This window comes from Dendropsophus ebraccatus, chromosome 11 (genome assembly GCF_027789765.1).
Source record: "Dendropsophus ebraccatus isolate aDenEbr1 chromosome 11, aDenEbr1.pat, whole genome shotgun sequence".
NCBI classification, from domain to species: Eukaryota; Metazoa; Chordata; class Amphibia; order Anura; family Hylidae; genus Dendropsophus; species Dendropsophus ebraccatus.
Genome location: NC_091464.1, coordinates 32,319,236 through 32,338,735, shown reverse-complemented (window position 1 = coordinate 32,338,735; position 19,500 = coordinate 32,319,236). Strand labels below are relative to the sequence as shown.

The window sequence follows — 19,500 nt, the reverse complement described above, 5'->3', positions numbered from 1 at the left end:
GTATTGTGCCACTTTTTGATAATTTCAGATATGCTAATCCACGAGTTAGGAGCGTTCTGGGCGTTGCTTGTCTGCCCAGAGCCCCCGATAGGCCCTCCTAGCCCAATAGGCCTGCATAATAATATTTGTATAATTAAGCCGCTTGTTACCGTGCAGCCTGTAACAAGCGGACTAACTATGCATATATCAATACGCATAGTGGGCGGGTTAGGAGAGGTAGGATTTGCGGTGCAAGCAGATGCTTTGGGCAGGCGGGCAACGCCCAGAACGCTCCTAACCCGTGGATTAGCACATCCGAAATTATCAAAAAGCGCACAATACCAGAACCGAGAGAAATAAAAATAACAGCTGTGCAGTCCTAAGGTAAAGAGTGCCTGGGTGATAGTGGGGCTTTAAAGAACCACTTCAGGAAATTTATTTTACTTAAATATTGCTTATATAAGCTATTAGATAATAATATAGAGATTCTTGTGTATGTTTTTAGCAAAAATGCTACATGTGAAGACACCTTGAAGGCATATAACTATCATATATCCCGATCCCAGAAATATAGCAGCAGCAAATTACAGATAGAGCTAAGTAGGGAGGATATTGATAGTTGATGATGTCATCCTTTAGTTCACATGAGACCAGCTGATCCAGGACCCACTTCACAATAAGCACTGTGGATTTCTGTGAGTCAGACTGGTGATCACATGACTAATGGTCCTATTCCACGGTTCGATGGGGGCCTGATTAATAATGTAAACGAGCGCCGATCTTCTAGATCCGCGTTTGTTTACTGCGCCTATTCAACAGCCCAATAATCATTTAGCAAGGGCTGCAGGGACATCATTACCGATGTCCTTACAGCCCTTGTTTTAAACACCATACTTACCTAAACATGTTGCAGGTCTTCTCCTGTGCTGCTTCTTCCTCCTGGCCCCGCACGCAGCAGCAGCTTTGGAGTGGCCTGTCTGAGCTGACAGACCACTCAGCCAATCACTGGCAGCGGCGGTCCTGGCCAGTGATTGGCTGAGCGGTCTGTCAGCTAAGACAGGCCGCTCCGAAGCTGCTGCTGCACGCGGGACCATGAGGGAAAAGAGAGCGCAGGAGAAGTCCTGCAACATGCTAGGTAAGGCATGGTGCTTTTGAAATCGGGCATCGACCAGGCATCGCTATTCCACACAGCGATGTGCGGTCGGTGTCCGATGATTTTAGGTTTGAACCTAAATAGATGATCAGCTGATGACACGATCATCGGCTGATCATTGTCTCTATTCCACGTAGCGATAATCACTCCATGGAATAAGCCCCTTAGTTTTATCGTGCTAAGACATAACAGATGTTGTAGGACCAATGATGGGGAGTGTGCATGATATAGATATGATATGAAAAAACTTAACTGCTTTGAACCTATAGAAGCCATATTCAGTATTGATTGCTGTTTTTAAGGGGTTAAAAGGAAGCAGTGGTGGAAAATGTGATCGCAGTTGTTAGTGTTGGAATGCTGCTGTTAATTGCAATCACTGTGAAACAAGCGGGCACAATGGGTGTGCTGGTACAATCACAGCATCAGACACAGACATCAATCTTAAGGGATTGCCCTCAATAGACATGTATAGAGGTTAAGTGTACAGAAGAAGCAGAGATCCCACTTAAGGCAAGTAAAATAACAGAACTAAAATTAAATTAAAAACAATTTTTTAGGCTCTATTCACGTCTGAGGCAAACATGACACAGGTTCTGTCATATTTGATGGATACAACAATGCAGTCTGCAACGTTACTCATTCTGTCAAAACAACGGAAACCACAAAAGGAGACTGACGTCCCCTATTATGACTCAGTGCTGTCTAATGGGCACACTGCTGGGGTCCATTGTGTGAAGGAGATTCACAATGTGAACTCAATTTTTCTGCTCCTATGACAGAACAGAATACCTGAATTGATAATGTAGATGTAAACACAGCCATAAACCACTTTCACATGCAGTATTTTGGTCAGTATTTTTATCAATATTACTAAATCAAAATGAGGAGTGGGCCCAAACCCGCTGAATAGGTGTCAAATAGTCTTCTTTAGGTCCCATGGCTAGTTTTGGCTTACACATATTATTGTGCGTGGTACTGCAGCTGATTTCCATTGAAGTCAATGGAGCTGATTTGTAATACCACATACAACCTGGAGACCGGTGTGGTACTGTTTTTGGTAAAAATAACTATGTTTTTCTAATCCCGGATAACCTCTTTAACCACTTCACGTCAGCAGTCTGTATATGTACGTTCCTACTGCACATACCCCGTGCAGTAGGAATGTTTATATAGGTTCCTGCTGTGATAGGGTTAATGACATTGACGCAGTTGACTCTCATTAACCCCTTAAACGCAGTGATCTACAGCAATCACAGCGTTTAAGGTGCTCAGTGACAGAACAAGCAGGCGGGGGTAAGCCCCTTAACTTCTGTCCTGTTGGATTCGTGATCTATGTATTAAGTCTGCTCTCAGGCAGGCTCTATACATAGATTGCCTATAACACTGATCTATGCTATGCTATGGCATAGCATTGATCAATATATGCAGTCTAATGAGTGCATATTTTACAGTGAAAAAAGTGTTTGTGGGGGGTGAAATAAAAAAGTTTTATACAAGTATTAAAAAAAACCTTTTACCCCCCTCCCCCAATAAAAGTTTAATAGACCCCCTTGCCCCTTCTAACATATTATATATCATAGCGTGCCGAATTGTGCGATCTATTAAAATATAACATTATTGTTCCCGCACGGTGAACGGCGTAAGCGGGGGGGGGGGGGGGGGCGGATGGGGACGCACCAGGATTAATGATTTCATTAAATTATATATCACAAAAAATTTTATAAAAAGCAATCAAAATTTTTCTGTTACACCAATATGATATTAATAAAAACTAGAGTTATGGTGCAAAAAATGACACCCCAACCAGCCCTATGGGTGAAAAAATAAAAGTGATATGGCTCTTAGAAGGCAGGGAGGAACATTGCATTAATTTGACCCGGACTTTTGTGCATCAAAGGGCTCTGTCTTGAAAGGGTTAAAGAGGGATGCATCAGAATGCCTTGTTAATGGGAATCTGTCACTAGGTTTATGGTGTCTGACACAGATTGGTGTCTTTCTGTTTAGCCGTTCTCCCAATATGCAGGAGAGTGGAAACCTCACTCCCGCCCCCCGCCCTCGGCTCCAGCTACTCATTGACAGTTGACTGCCTATACACAACATGGATAGATAACTGCCAATAAGCAGCATGTGGGCGGAGTCTTCTGTTTCTCATGAATATCTAGGACTGCTGGGCTCATGCACATAGTGGAGAGAACTACTTATTGTCCATGTTATTTAGGAGGATATCTTTGGATCAGCTGCACAGAACAATGTAAGTGATACATCATTCTGTCCAGCTTCTCTGTCACAAGTTTATGCTACCCTGAGATAGGACAACATAATCCTACTGACAGAGTCTCTTTAAAACCCATTGCAAATTGGAATATATTCAGACAGGACAGGCAGAAAGATTCTTGCTGCCTCAAGTTATCTGCTAAAAAGAATTTTGAAATATTAATATTTATATTGATATTACTTATTAAAATGATAAAATATGTTAGGAAACTGAATTTTATTCACAGGCAGCAGGAGCCATTAGAAATAGCTCTTGATTGTAGTTTTCATAGTCATTACATTGTCCATGATCATAAATAAATCTGGATTAAAGCGGTTATCAGGGATTTGAATTATGGATGGCTACTTTCTTTCAAAACAGTGCCTCACTTGTCCTATGCCTGATGCTGCAGCGACGTTAACTAACTATTCAGGATGACACAGATGCAGGAGCTGCGCCTGTGTCATCCGCGGTGGGTCCCGGCTATCAGTGATAGCCTGGGACTGGCCGCAACTCTCAGCACTCGAGCCGCGCTGAGGTGCTGAGAGTTAACCCTATAGATACTGTGGTCAGCACGACCACAGCATCTATAGGGCTCCTGACAGAGAATTCTCCCTCTACAGAGGGAAAATTCTCTGCCTCTGGCTTCTGGTTTCCTGGCTACGGAGGCCGGCGAGGGAAAAGAGATAGGGACATCAGCTTATGGGATCATTATGATCCCATAGGCTCGGTTCATACAACGTCAAAAGAACGGCTGTTTTTATATTAAAAGAACGTCCGTTTTTGCCACGATTTAACTTTACTGCAATGGCAATGCATTTGCCGCGGTAAAAACGTACGTTTTTCAGTGCATTGTGTGCATTGGACGTCCGTCCTCCCATTAACTTCAATGCATTGCTATTGCAGTCAGTTAAATCGTGGCAAAACCTGACTTTTTTTATATATATAAAAACGGACGTATATAAAAAAAAAAAACGAACCTAGCCATGAACATTATTTGTGGGCGTCATTATGAAACCACGGAGGCCTTTTGTCTTTAAATGACAGTCTGTTCACATAGTGGAAACACAGCTTCAAGGGGTATTCTGGTATCAGAAAATAGTATTTAAATGAAACTATTACTTCAAGACATATAACTTATTTATATAGTGTTATCACTAATAGTACTGGCTTTATTGGCTTTTGCATTATTGAAGTTGAAAATAAAAGAACTACAACGTGTGTATTGGCTACAGCTCCCGGTCTCTGTGGACAACGCATCATCCTTTAATGTCACAGGAAGCTTGGCTGGATTTTGTCTCTGAGCTCTATCACATCACCCCTAAGTGATGTTACCATCTCTGACCAGCCCCTCCAGCTTACTATATAGACATTTTGGGAGAATAGGGGGTGTTTACAGCATGCTGCCTTGGGATGAGCAGTGCTACAGAAATAGCAGACATTAAGTAAAAGCAACAACCTCACTGAATAGGCTGCAGTAACATGAGATGTTCTGGGAATTGTAGTACTTAGCAGGAAGTAAAAAGTCTCAAAATACAAAACTAAGACCCACAAAACAAATACGTTTTGGAGAGTTTCATAACTGAGACTAAGGGGTAAGCCTCTACAGCAGGTTTATTATTATTTTTTTTTACCTCATGTCAGACTACCTCTTAAAGACTAGCATGTAATTCAAGCAGCATTCTGAATATTTAGAAAACTCAAGTTTTCATGAAAAATGTCTAATAATAATAATAATAATAATAATAATATTAATAAACTAGAAAAGTAATACATTTTTTTTAAAAAATATTATTCTACCACCGCATGTTATATAAAAAATAAATACTACAAAATTATCAATATAGATATTTATATTGCCTTTGGAAAAATGCTAATATAATAAATATGCAAAACATAAGAACAATAACAATATATAAACCTTGCACACATACAAAAAAAAATGCTCAAAATATTTTGCGTTCGTAAAGAAATAACTGTTTATATAAAAGTATTTTCCAAGATATACAGACAAATATCAACCGAGATACAAAGAGAAAAGACATATTTTTCCAAGCAAGCGCTCATTTGCAAAAACAAATCTGTTGACAGACGCAAAATATCACTTACATGCCAAACGTAAAAATTTGTACAGTCAAATGATAATTAACTTCACTAAAATTCTGCCTCGCAAGGAAGAAGGAAGGAGAGAAATGCAGCGAAAGGAAATCTGCAGCCAAAAAGCTTATGAGGCAAACATAAAAATCATTCCCTTAAAACAGGGTTGTCATCAGCGGATCACAAATCAATGACAAAAATGATATTTCAATAGCATCTTATGGTCTATATAGTCTTAATCGTACGCTACCTTGTTCAGACAAACGTGTTCTTTTGCACCAGTAACTGTGTGAGTTCCTGTCTGATAAATCAGCCAGACTTCTAGTTGAAGGTTCTGCTTTAATTGTGCACTGGGATGATCAGAAGCCTATAGCAGCAGACTATAACAGAAGCTAGTGTGTGTGGCTGTGGGGGAAGGGTGCAACAGTTCCTTCATTTACAATTCCAGCTCATTGTGAATACATTCTATTAAAGGAGGGGTCACTTACCTTCTAATGTTATGCAGTGCACATTAATAATGGTCATATGCTCTTTGCAATACTTTCTGTATGTTGAAGTTCTGTTTTATTTTTATACTATAAGTCTTGTTCTTTTATATTCCTTCTAACCTGTCCACAGCTTTTCCTTCATCATTTAGCCTTGTTCAGGATGTGTTCACATATACTGTAGTATTTTTAGCCAAAAACAGAAGTCAGTCTGAAACATAGAAAAAGGTATAAATCTTTCCTTTATCTTTTTAAGGGTATGTTCACACAATGGCCGCCTTTTAATAAATGACGGCCGCAAATAATGTTGATGAACATTATTTGTTATTTAAAAAATAGCAGACATTATTTTGCCGAAAATGACATTGTGGGGAACATAGCCTAATGCTAAGTTCACATGACGGGATTTTTTTTGTCTGTCATTATGATCATTATAGACGGCCGTCATTAATCAGTGGCAACCAAAAAATGTCATAATGTGAACTTAGACCATCTATGCCAGATTCACTCGTGTTTGTGGCTTAAAAAATACTGACTAAATAGTACCTGTAAATTTTAGGACAGTAGGACTGGACTCCAAATATATTGGTCCCATGTGATTGTTACTAATTTTCAATACATACATTACATTGTAAGGAAAATAAAGAGTTAACCACCTAAGAGCGAAAAAATAAAACACTAGCTAGTCTTCCTGAGTATTTTGAGCCTTCTCCTGTCTTTCTAGCTGCTGCTATTCCTAAGTTACAAGTTTTTCTAAAAGCCAATCTATAACCGAGATAGGAAACTACATCATGCATCTCCCTGATTGCCCTCTGTGGCTAGTCGCCCCCTTAGTTTTTTTTTTCCTGCCCACTGCTGTCATTACTATTGCACAGTAAACGCAGGGCTGTTTTTTTTTTTTACTGATTTTCCATCACATCACCACAGTATGTATTTCATACCAGCTGATGATGTAGCAGAGCTGACATGCACATGGTGTAGCTGTGTTCTGTATAACAGGCATCTGTTAACCGGGGTGGGGGGTGTAGTATAGGTTAAAGGGGTTATCCTGCGCTACAAAAACATGGTCACTTTTCCCCCTACTGTTGTCTCCAGTTCAGGTGTGGTTTGCAATTAAGCTCCATTTACTTCAATGGAACTGAGTTTCAAAACCCTACTCAAACTGGAGACAACAGTAGGGGGAAAGTGGCCATGTTTTTGTAGCGTTGAATAACCCCTTTAAGATCTCTGCTTGCTGACTGTGAATGAAAACATTCTAGTTCCATACAGACTCTATGAACATCCTTAACACTTATAATTAGCTAAGACACAAAGACAGGTGCATATGCCTGCATTTACTGACAGCAAGCAGAGATATAATGTATCTATAATATATCTATAATATAACTTTTCATATTACAGAAACCTGGGCTCAGGGACAAATTTAAGTATATGGAAGCAGCACAGGTGCAAGGAGATGATGCAGATAATGTCTCCTGGGGATCAGGTTACCAAGTCAATAGACAGCTAACCGGCACCCAGAGAGGAGATCACATGTGACCACAAAGGGAGAGGGGGAGAGAGAGCTTAGCGTAGTCAGAGTGGACCAAGAGCAGAAGATTTAAGACATCCAGCATGGATAAGAATGAGAAACATGTATATGAGACATAGGGTTGTATTATGAAGGGGGATCGTTGAGAATATATACAGTACATATTTTTTTTGTTACGCAGATAACCCCTTTACCTTGTAACGCCTAGAACCTAAAAACTGGGAAAAAATCTAATACTTTTAGGAGGCTTCTTTTCCCTTTCAAATCAATGTATTGTGTTATACTCTAACCCAAATTTAATTGAGTTAAATCCATGTAAATTTATTTATTTATTTATTTTATTTTATTTAAAAAGCAAATCAAACCAATTGGAGGAACTGATTTAGAACCTTATGAGATTAAATGACGATGACTTATTTAACACTGAAAGAATCGTAGTTACAAATAACATAGTTTTATTAGAGAGAAATTGTGCACATTGTTGTGATTTTTATTGTAACTAGAACCATTGTTGTTCTGTTGGGTTTAAACAACAGATTTCCAAAGAGCAGTCATAAGCTCAGTCACCAAAATAGATGAAACCGTGCCCTAGCATAGAAGACACCGAAGAGGTCAGAAGACATTAATGAAGTAGTCACAGTACAGACATTAATGGAATATCACTAGAATATGCCATTAACATTTGATCGGTGGCTGTTTGACCATTGTGACCGCTGTCATTTGCTAGAATGAAGTGTCAGCAATACTAGAAAAGTATTGTGCTACTTTGTCATCTAATGTCTCCACTTGTCTACATGGTAAGACATTGTCTATGACAGAGTAGCCTTATCTTCCCTATGAATATATTAGGAATCACACATAGGTAAAGGATGGCACAATAGAAGACTATAGATTACATATCAGTACCATGATACACTATATGGAAGTGTGCAAAAACTTTTTTTTATGTTTGGTTGAATTACATTGACCAACTAGTACACAAATCCAAAGACTTTGGCCCCTGCTATCTCCTCAGTTTGCATTTTCATGTATGTTTATTTTACTATCCTGAAAAAAATAACAATATGTAATTTTCTGTGTTTTCTAGTACTGTAATTGCACTTGTAAATCAATTCCACATACAACAATGCCTGTCTGTCATGCACTCTTTAAGGTTTATAACTGATTTGGCATGCTTCCTTCTCACAATGTGCCCTTGTCTAATGCCAATTATTTCATCAGAACTACTTTCAGGCCATGTTCTATGAATCCTGCGGCATAGAATATGATGCTCTGCTTAATGTATAGATTATATAACTTCATTCCTGACATCACACTTGTCTGACAGGCTAATAGTTAGTTTGCTGTCACAGTAGATGATACTGTCAGGACATCATTCGCTTTGAATGGTCGGAACTGAAAATGCATCAGATGCAACAAAAAATGTTTATTAATTTTTCTGCAAATTTATTTTCTGACTTTATCTTTATTTACAATGAAACTTCTTTGAGAAGACCACCCAAAAAAAATTTCCTCTATGGGAAGGGATGGTGGTCTGAGGCTCTATCTGTTTTGGGACACTATTGTTTTTAAGGGGTGTTTTTTCTGTGTGTAAGTGTTCTTTGTGGCACTAACTATAGTTACTGTATGGTGGTAATATTTGTTCCTCATATAGTGGTAATATTTAGTATATAATATCAATACATACGAGTATTTGGAATATATGCCTTAAGCTTGCACACCTGATCTTTTATCATAATAAGACCCATGGCACACCAGATTCTGAATTAGGGGGATGTAACTGTGTTGTTGCTACAATATTTCAGCACGTTGGGAACCAATTATAGCATATACAAATCACCTTGGCTAAAGAGGCATGGTTTATAGACTCTCAGTATTAGGTCACGTTCACACTACCTATTTTTGCAATAAACAACGGCTGTTATTGCAAGTTGCAACGACCGCAGTTTATTGCCAGTGTGCGACTACACAGTAGTGTATAGAACACCAGCCGTAGTGTCTTCACACTGAATATAATACGTCAGGGGTTCTCTTTGGCCACACAACATAATTGGCAGGTCTATTTTGCGCAGCCACTATTCATTAAACAGCGGCTGCACAAGATAGCCTGTGCACACAATGTAAAGTATGGCTCCTGGACACACTTTACATTGTGCTCTATGGCTAATTGGTTGGGTGAACATCTGAGACATGGGCCGTTGTTTGACACTTCAAACACCGGTCGTGTCAAACAACGGCCGATGTTCATACAGCATGTGCACATGGCCTTAACCCTTTAAGGACATGGCCCATTTTCGTTTTTACGTTTTCGGTTTTTCCTCCTTGTGTTTAAAAGGTCATAGCACTTGCATTTTTCCACCTAGAAACCCACATGACCCCTTATTTCTTGCGTCACTAATTGTACTTTGCAATTACAGGCTGAATTTTTGCATAAAGTACACTGCGAAACCAGAAAAAAATTCAAAGTGTGGTGAAATTGAAAAAAAAAAACGCATTTCTTTTATTTGGGGGAAATGTGTTTTTACGCCATTCGCCCTGGGGTAAAACTGACTTGTTATGCATGTTCCTCAAGTCGTTACGATTAAAACGATATGTAACATGTATAACTTATATTGTATCTGATGGCCTGTAAAAAATTCAAACCGTTGTTAACCAATATACATTCCTTAAAATCGCTCCATTCCCAGGCTTATAGCGCTTTTATCCTTTGGTCTATGGGGCTGTGCAAGGTGTCATTTTTTGCGCCATGATGTGATCTTTCTATCGGTACCTTGATTGCGCATATACGACTTTTTGATCGCTTTTTATTACATTTTTTCTGGATTTGATGCGACCAAAAATGCGCAATTTTGCACTTTGGGATTTTTTTGCGCTGACGCCGTTTACCGTACGAGATCAGGAATGTGATTAATTAATAGTTCGGGCGATTACGCACGCGGCGATACCAAACATGTTTATTTATTTATTTGTTTACTTTTATTTAAAACCTGGGAAAAGGGGGGTGATTCAGACTTTTATTAGGGGAGGGGGATTTTTACTATTAACAACACGTTTTTTTTTTTTTTTTACACATATACTAGAAGCCCCCCTGGGGGACTTCTAGTATATACACTTTGATCTCTCATAGAGATCTCTGCAGCATAGATATGCTGCAGAGATCCATGAGATCGGCACTCGTTTGCTTTCGGCTGCTGCAGCCGGAAACAAACGAGTGCCGAGCCGAGGACGGCGCCATCTTGGACGCGTCCCCGGCCGGCATCAGTAACGGAGATCGCTCCTCCGGGACAAGGTCCCGGAGGAGCGATCTCCCCCACTAGACACCAGGGAAACGTTGCCTCCGGTAATCGGAGGCAGCTGTCAACTTTGACAGCTGCCTCCGATTAGCTAATTAGCGGGCACGGCGATCGGACCGTGCCCGCTAATAGCGGCGGTCCCGGGCTACACGCGGCACCCGGGATCGCGGCACTTCAAAGCGCGGCCCCGCTTTGAAGTGCTAATGAGGACATAGGACGTACCGGTACGTCCTATGTCCTTAAGAGGTTAAGGTACCAACAATGATGTCTGACTAGCACTTCATACTGTAGCTTTATTTCAGACTTGCATAAAAAAATTCTTATCATACTAGCAGCTAATAAAAGGAGAATGGGAGAAATGGACCTCTACTCATGGTCTTAAGAAACCGGTATGTATGTTTCTTTTCAATTCTCATTTGCTGAAATGGACTTCAATTAGCTGCTATTCTTGTATGGAATTTTTTGGAAGACTACAATAAATCTGTGAATATTGTGTAGGGTTGGCCATTATTCATTATCAGGACTTTACATTCTGGGAACCATTTTTAGGCTATATTCCCACAACTAGAATGGGCTGTCATTTATTCAGAAAAGGCAGCTTTCTATTCCTTACCAATAGACTGCCACCTTTTGCCTGATAAATGACGGCAAGTTTTCATAGTGGAAAACTGGTGGTGCATATATAACAATTAACCTTTTTTACCGGAGATTTATCTGACGTAAAGTGAAACTGGCTCAGTTGCCCTTAGCAACCAGATTCCATCTTTCATTTTTCAAAGAGTCTGTGAGGAATGAAAGCTGGAATCTGATTGGTTGCTAGGGGCAACTGAGCCAGTACATCATGTTTGATAAATCTCCCTTGTTATCCTTACCTGTCCGCGGTCCCTCTGTGTTCCCCTATGGTATTGCTCATGTCCCCACTGACTGCAGAGCCTCCACTTCTCAGACCAATTCTTTTTGGGTGAGATAGCCCGATTATCCAATCACAGACTGACATGGATGAGCACTGCAGCCAGTGACTGGCTGAGCGGGATGTCACTCCCAAGACAAGTTGCCTCCAAAATGGAGGTACTGCAGTCAGCAGGGGACATGAGCAACAACAGAGGAGGACACAGAGGGCATGGAAAAATGTCATACTATACACACATTATAAAAACACAAGTGCACAGATGTGTGCACAGATAGTCGTTCTTCCATTGACTTTAATTAAGCATATTAGTAAAATGTTCTTGTTGGTTGCACTGCATGTTGTTCCAAAGAAATAAACCTAGCATATACAGATCAAAGAAAGGATGAATGGTTATCTCTCCCCTCCCTTCCTAGACAATTTGGTAAATTATATCTTTACAATTGCAATTTTACAATTATAATTTTAATACAATTGTAATCATAAGCTATAAGATATAACTGGAGAGTTTTATGACTTAATGATCTATAATAAGTACTGTAAAAAGGGCTGACAACTTAAGTCAAGTTGACATGGCAGCAAAACTCACCTCAGAATTGGAGACACTTGTAACCTGATTTATTTATACATTTTATTGGATGTCTGTGGCAGTCCAGACAACTGTAGAAACACATTGGCAGATACTGAAGCATAATGTATATTTTGTTGGGCCATTGTAAATAACCCTTACAAAACACTGATGGGGGTGTGAATTTAGCCTAAAACTTCTTTGAAAACTAATCATGTTTTATGTTTTAATGTTTTAACCAAATATCTTTAGTAGAGATGAGCGAACCGAGTTCGGGTTCGCATCGATCCGAACCCGAACGTTCGACATTTGATTAGCGGTGGCTGCTGAACTTGGATAAAGCTCTAAGGTTGTCTGGAAAACATGGATACAGCCAATGACTATATCCATGTTTTCCACATAGCCTTAGGGCTTCATCCAAGTTCAGAAGCAACCACTAATCAAATGCCGAAAGTTCGGGTTCAGATCGACTCGAGCATGCTCCAGGTTCATTTTATCCAATATTGTTATTCTCAGTTACTTTTTTTTCAGAATTCAATCAAATGTTGAGGTTTTTTTTTAAATGAATGAGCTCCAGGCCAATGTTGTTTCTTTGTGCACTGATTTTCTTAATAAGTAATTTGCCTTTTTACAAAAGTTCACTCAAAAAGGAAATGCAAATGTTCTAGCGTCTTTCAAAGAAGTTGATCATATTGTGGTCAAGGGGGAGCTCTTCCCCTTAGATATCTGTGAATTCCATGAATTCCTTTGAATTTGGGTTTAGCTAAAAAAAAAAATTAAAGAAATACAATAGACCTCATATATATTAATAAATGCAATTTAGGGGAAAAAATAAAAACCTTGAAAAGTAATTCTTAAGCAGGAAATCTTAATACTGAGCTGTTACTTTTATGAGATTCTTTTCTCTTTAAGGGTTTATCTGTAAAATAGTTTAATTCAGCTAGAAATGTGTTAAAGCTAAATAAAAAAAAATGTTTAACTCACATTTAAATTCATATTTTGTTTCTGCTTCGATTCCCCGGTTATTTTCAAACAATGACAAATCATCTGAACCTGTAACCATGGCAGCTAATCACACAGTGGTTACGAAACAAGGGGATTTATGTAAACAGCGCTGGTACTATACTCTTTATGCAGCTCTCATTAAAGTCAATGGAAGTTGCTCAAAATATGTAAAACAGCCTGCTCCACTGTTTTTTTTAGATTCCCAAACAAATCCAGTTGACAGAGGGAAAGTTTGTCAATCAACATTAAAGGTCCCTATATACCTTACTTTTTCTCACAATAAGTTTGGCTATAAGCATAAGGTGTATGGGGCTCTGCTGATCAGCCATGACAGACCATATTGGTGGAGATACAATTCTGGTGTGATGGAAAATCAATGCCCAACCGCTTTGTTCTGGGAGAGATAAACCATAGATCTCTCTGGCTGTGTCTTAACCCTCCCCTCCTAATAGAAAACACTGGGTTGTTTGGCCGTAGAAAACGTTACTGTGTATTGAGAGAACAATGGCCGAACAAATGCTAATTAACGGCAAAATGATTGTTGGCCCATCAGTTATTGAAGGTGTATGGGGAACTTTACAGAAAACCTGTGGATATGCCATAGTTATTGAGATGGGGACACTCCTATAGAGGTGATTTTGTGCCCCATACAGTTTTTATTTCCATGTTTTATTAAAAAAACAACAAAAAAAAACAAGATATATTTTATCTGAATATGTTATATCTAAATAACAAGTTAAAGACAAGTGTAATAAAATTACACTAAGGCTATGTTCACATTACGTAAAAAATATGGCCGTATTGCATAACAACATAATTACGTAATTTACAGTAGTCACACTCAAAAGTTTCATTTCAGATTAAGTATTTCCTCAGCAAATAAATGAATTGTTATGATTGCAGATATTCGAAAACCATGTCATTATATAGCATAATGTAAGTTATAGTTATTTATATATTTTAATGATCATACTGTATAATTGGAAATGGAATTAATGATCCGTATGTTTTTGTCTTTATTACAGTAATAGAAAATAATACCCTCCTAAAGGGCATCTTATTAGTGTATTTCACAATACTCTTGCCTGCGGCTGCATTTTATTTTAACTAATTGGCTAACATGTATTAACCCTTCGTCTAATTATAGGAAGGGGGGGGGGGACGAAAGAATAGGAAACCTTTGTTAACTTCATTGGGCAGTTATTATTTTTTATAGCAAAATCCAGCTTTGAGAATAAATAGGATTTTATGCAACATCTGTTACAAAATTAGATTATTCAAAGCAAAATTGTAAGCATTCTACAATGGAAATTTCTTGGATTATAAAAAAAAATGTTTTAAGTACAGCATGTATGTTTAAGAAGAAATTATTATTATTATTATTATTATTATTATTATTATTAGTAGTAGTAGTAGTAGTAGTAGTAGTAGTAGTAGTAGTAGTAGTATTAATAGCCCTTATTATTATTACTTAATATTATTATTATTATTATTATTATTATTATTATTATTACACTATTTGGCTATGTTCACACATTGCCAAAAATATTGAAAAGGTGGCTGATTTCAATATTTAAAAAAACATCAGTTTTTGCCGCGATGTAACTGACTGCAACGGTAATACATTGATGTCAATGTAAAGATGGACGTCCAATGCACACAGTGTGTTGAATAACGGACGTTTTTTGCCGCGGACGTCAAAATAATGAACATGATCAAGTTCTTTTTCAACCGTTCTTTCTCCATTTTTACTATTAAAATCAATGGACTTTTCATTCAATTAGCCGCACCCAAAGGCCAATTAGTAATCCCAAACTAAAATAATGTGCAAACATCAGTCATTGCACTAATGGGAGGCCAGGCTGCTTAAAGACATCCGTTATTTTAAGGCTAAAATGGAGCTGAAAAAACGCTGTGTGAACATAGCCTATAACTGATTTACGGTGTTTACACTATTTCACCAATCTAAACCTGTATCTTAAAAAGTCGGCTGCACATAATGCACGTCCTGTTATTATAATTTTTTCAGGTTATGGGACATATAACATGGGAAAGGAGACATATGATACGATTTATGGGAAATATAACATAGGAGAAGAGACATATTATACAACTTATGGGACATATACCAGAGTTGAGGTTTTTCAAATCCATCTTCATTATGGTGTCAATCAAAGGCTTTTCCTCCCAACACCAAAATTTGCATCAAAAGAGGAAACCATCCTGAGGGTCGTGCCACAATTTTGTCTAGCAGGGGATGGGAAAGGGGGAAGTGAATGTGACACAAACAAGCCAAAGAGGTTTATTTTGATATGCTATTAGTATTTTGTCATTCTTGTACACGCCTAACCTTACCTATGTTTACTTAACTATGTCCTCTTTTCTTATAACTTGTGTTATAAGCAATACTGTCAACCGTCAAGCCATTTTCTATAAGATAGAATTTTATTAAACTAACACAGTGTATCAAAAACATCAAAGAAAGTCTTTATTATGCCACATCAGAGTCTATGAGATGACTCAAAGAGAAGCCTTTGAACTCAATAGGGTGTTTCTGTATCAAGTGCACCAATTAACACTATTGCTAGCATAATGGATACTCTCCAATGGGAATTCTAAGTAAAACCCATGTAATAGAATCAAACGTTTTTTTTTTTTCCCTTTGTACACAGCAGTACTAATGTAACACTTTGGAGACAAATGATTCCTATCTCAACATGCATATCTTCTGTTCAAAACTGTGTAAGATCGATTATACTACTACAGAGAGTGGTGTAAAAAAATTTACTTTTTTGTTTTTTCCTCGTGCAGTGAGAATATGTAACTAGTAAGATGCAGAGCTGGACTTTAATTGCAAGCATAGGTTTAATAATGAATTGTAATAATAGTAATTTACACTTTTATAAACAGGATGTTTGCATTTTACCCCATAGGATCGATTTAACGCCATAGTAATTCGCTTCTTTTTTTTTTTAGTGACACAGCAATTTTCTTTCCTTTTTTTATTGTCACCTTCCAAGTGAAGATAAGCAAGTCTACAGTAGGAACTAGGTGAATTGCTTAGTTCCTATCAGGATTCTGCTCATCAGGCTGCGGGCTCTGTGCTCCGCTCCATGCTGCTCCTCCCCGGGTGCTGGGAAAAATTGGATCCAATCCTGGGAAACTTCTCCTAGTTTCCTAGGACAGGATACATATTTTTCCAGCACCCAGGAAGAAGTGACAGGGAGCGGAGCAGCCCACAGCCTGACGAGCAGAATTGCGAAAAGGAACAAAGTCTATTATTTTCTCATCAACACAGATGTATGAAGGCTTATTTATCAGAAAAGTGTTTACTTTTTTATGGCAACATTTTGGTTTTTATATGACCTATTTATTATTTCTTTTGGGGTATAATAAAAAAAGGCATTTTTTTTTTTTTTTTTTGGGGGGGGGGGTGTTAAATTAACACTATTCAATGTCAATGTGTTAAACATTGAAATTAATTGGATATTGATCAATACCAACTTCATACACTGATCTTAAAGTGGTATTCTGTGAAAAATTTACTTTTCCCCTATCCACAGGACATAGGGACATATGCTTTTTTGAGCAACATTTTGTGCCTTTTGGGTTGGTTTTCAAGTTCATACCTGGCTTTGGCTTCAATAAAATGTCAGATAAATCTGTCTGTGTAAACACACCATTAGCTTTTCTTAGTTCCCCATCAGAGAGATTGCTAACTACTTAGTTTCATCATAAAGGATTCCCTGAATCTTTACAAGACCTTACCGCCGCTCTTCACATCTCTAACTCATAAGTTTCCATTCTCTCCTATGATCTCACATCCCATTTACAAGTAGCAAAACTTAAAAAAAAAAATTCTATATCCTCTTTTTTTGGTATAAGGAATTGTAAAGTAGACAACATTATCCTGTGAAAATTATGTCCGTGATCTACAAAAAGCTTATATTACAGACAGCTTTTCTCAGGCTTTGGGACAGAGATATGGGAAACATATGAGATATACTGAAACATGTATAATACTTCTAAGATGTCCTCGTGTATAAAAATTCAAGAAAATGTCAGTTAAGTGTTAACTTGTGTAAACTTTCCACCCGTGATACCTTTTCGGGGGTTTCAGATAGAGAATAGGGGATATTCTTTTACACCTATGGTCATTATAATATAAATCTTATTAGCTGCAACTTGACTTATCATTTCTATTCACTGGCTGAAAACTTCATAGATGGAAACCTATAAGTTAGAATTGGACCAAGAAGATCAGACTAGAAGAGATTTTACATAGGGAATCCAGATACAAATGTATAAACAACTGAAGTCCAAGTGCTTTCTCTATGTAATTTCATGATTCATTTAACCCTCCCTGTCCAGATTGTCTTATGTCTTGTAGCTACTGTGTAACTATGTTCGTTCCTATATTACACATCTGTGAATGATATTATTTAGAATTTGGCGATCTATTACCAAATTGCCTAATTACTTGCACTGTCGTCTCACCCCCCCCCCCTTCCCTGATCTGCCAAATGTCTAAATAAACTTGACTAAAGTTTATACTATTTCAATGTATTCTTACTTGTCCAAAATTTATATGATAGGCTTGTTCTAACAGCAACAACTACAAGATCCACATTATTTCCATGCAATGCAAATCCTGGAAACTAACCTAAGTCCACATCTAACCTCACATCAAAATATGGATGATCGTTGTTGATATACATTGGAAAACTAGTCTTTATCCTATCTCAAAGCACACCACAGCCATACTTTTAAGTCCTGTAAAAAAAGGTATCAGCTCACCAACATACAAAACATAGTAACCATTAACCTATGTTTGCTACATTAAAAATCAATGCATCTCTGTGGCATACAATGGCACACTATTCTCCTTTTTTATGATGTATAATACAAGTATATTAACCCTTTTTAATGTAATGATAATCATACCTGAGGACTTTGTAATGGAGTTGCTAGGGGCAATGAATGATTTATTGTGCTTTGATGACATGCCAACAGAAGACCACATCAAGAGAGTAATTTCCCTCCTCTTGTGTGCATAATCAAAGCATGTGACCTCAGGGTGCTAGCACGGTGACATCACAGAGTAAGCTTCTACAGCACTCTTCCATAGTCTCAGATTGATATTTTCTGCTTCATGCTAATTGTAACTGCAATATGAGCAGAAGGGTGGGTGGGGGGGTAATGGATCCAAGAGAAAAGAACAGCATGTAAGGACCATTAGGTTCCACAACATGCTAAAACTGATATTCCCAACCAAGTCTCTGTAACCAGCTACAGCATTACTTTAGGGAGCAGTGAGTAAAAACAAAATATTATGCTGTGCAGATAGAGAAGTTGTAATAAGGCATATGTTTATTGACAGAAATATATATATATATATATATATATATATATATAATACATTTTTTCAACAAATGCAGAATGAATACAATAATCTTTAAGTGGCATATCCAGTACACAGCCCCTAGATTCTGTTCCCCTACTTCTTAATATGTAGAAGAGGCAGACCTATCCTCAAACCTTAATTGAAAGCTCCAGGCCCAAATAGCTGTCCCTTTCGATATTATTTACAGTTTCAGCACATTACTTCCTAATTACCGTATTTAAAGCTTTGTTATGTTGAGACTCTGGAGGTTTACAGTACATTGTTATCTTTCCTTAGAAGGGAAAACATTGAGAACTTTTCAGCAGCTTAATCTCTCTGTATAACTTATTTTGCGCATTACAAAGTACATTATTGTAGTAATGACAAAAGATGGTTGAGACAGTCAACATAATGGACTATTGAAGGGGAATTCCAACCCAATTACTTGGCATTTGATGCCCGGAATCTGGATAAATTGGATGCTACCCTAGAGAGTCCTGGAAAACATGGATACAGCCAGAGTCTATGTTTACACTATGTTTAACAGCATCCGTTAAACTGTCGCTCCTGCATTTTGGACGTTCCCGCAACCGATACCATTGTATCTGCCACAGGAACGTTCCCGCAAACCAATTAGCCATTTAATTCACTGTAACCTGTGGCCGCCGCTGCATATTACATTGTGTGAACAGTTATTATTTGTGGACATTGTTCACTTAACAGTGTCCGAAAATATTAGGCAAGTACATTATTTTAATGCCCATTCTAAAGAATGGTCAATGCAAAGCTGCCCCTGCTGATTCCATAGCAATCCACATCCGTTCTTTTCTCAAAAATTATGTTGT

General features: G+C 38.0%; 1 protein-coding gene across 2 annotated transcripts in view; it reads right to left on the bottom strand.

Annotated features, from left to right (window-relative positions):
• Positions 1-19,500, bottom strand: part of NLGN4X (neuroligin 4 X-linked) — a 246,498-nt gene that overhangs the window by 196,822 nt on the left and 30,176 nt on the right. The gene's annotated exons all lie outside the window — the stretch shown is intronic.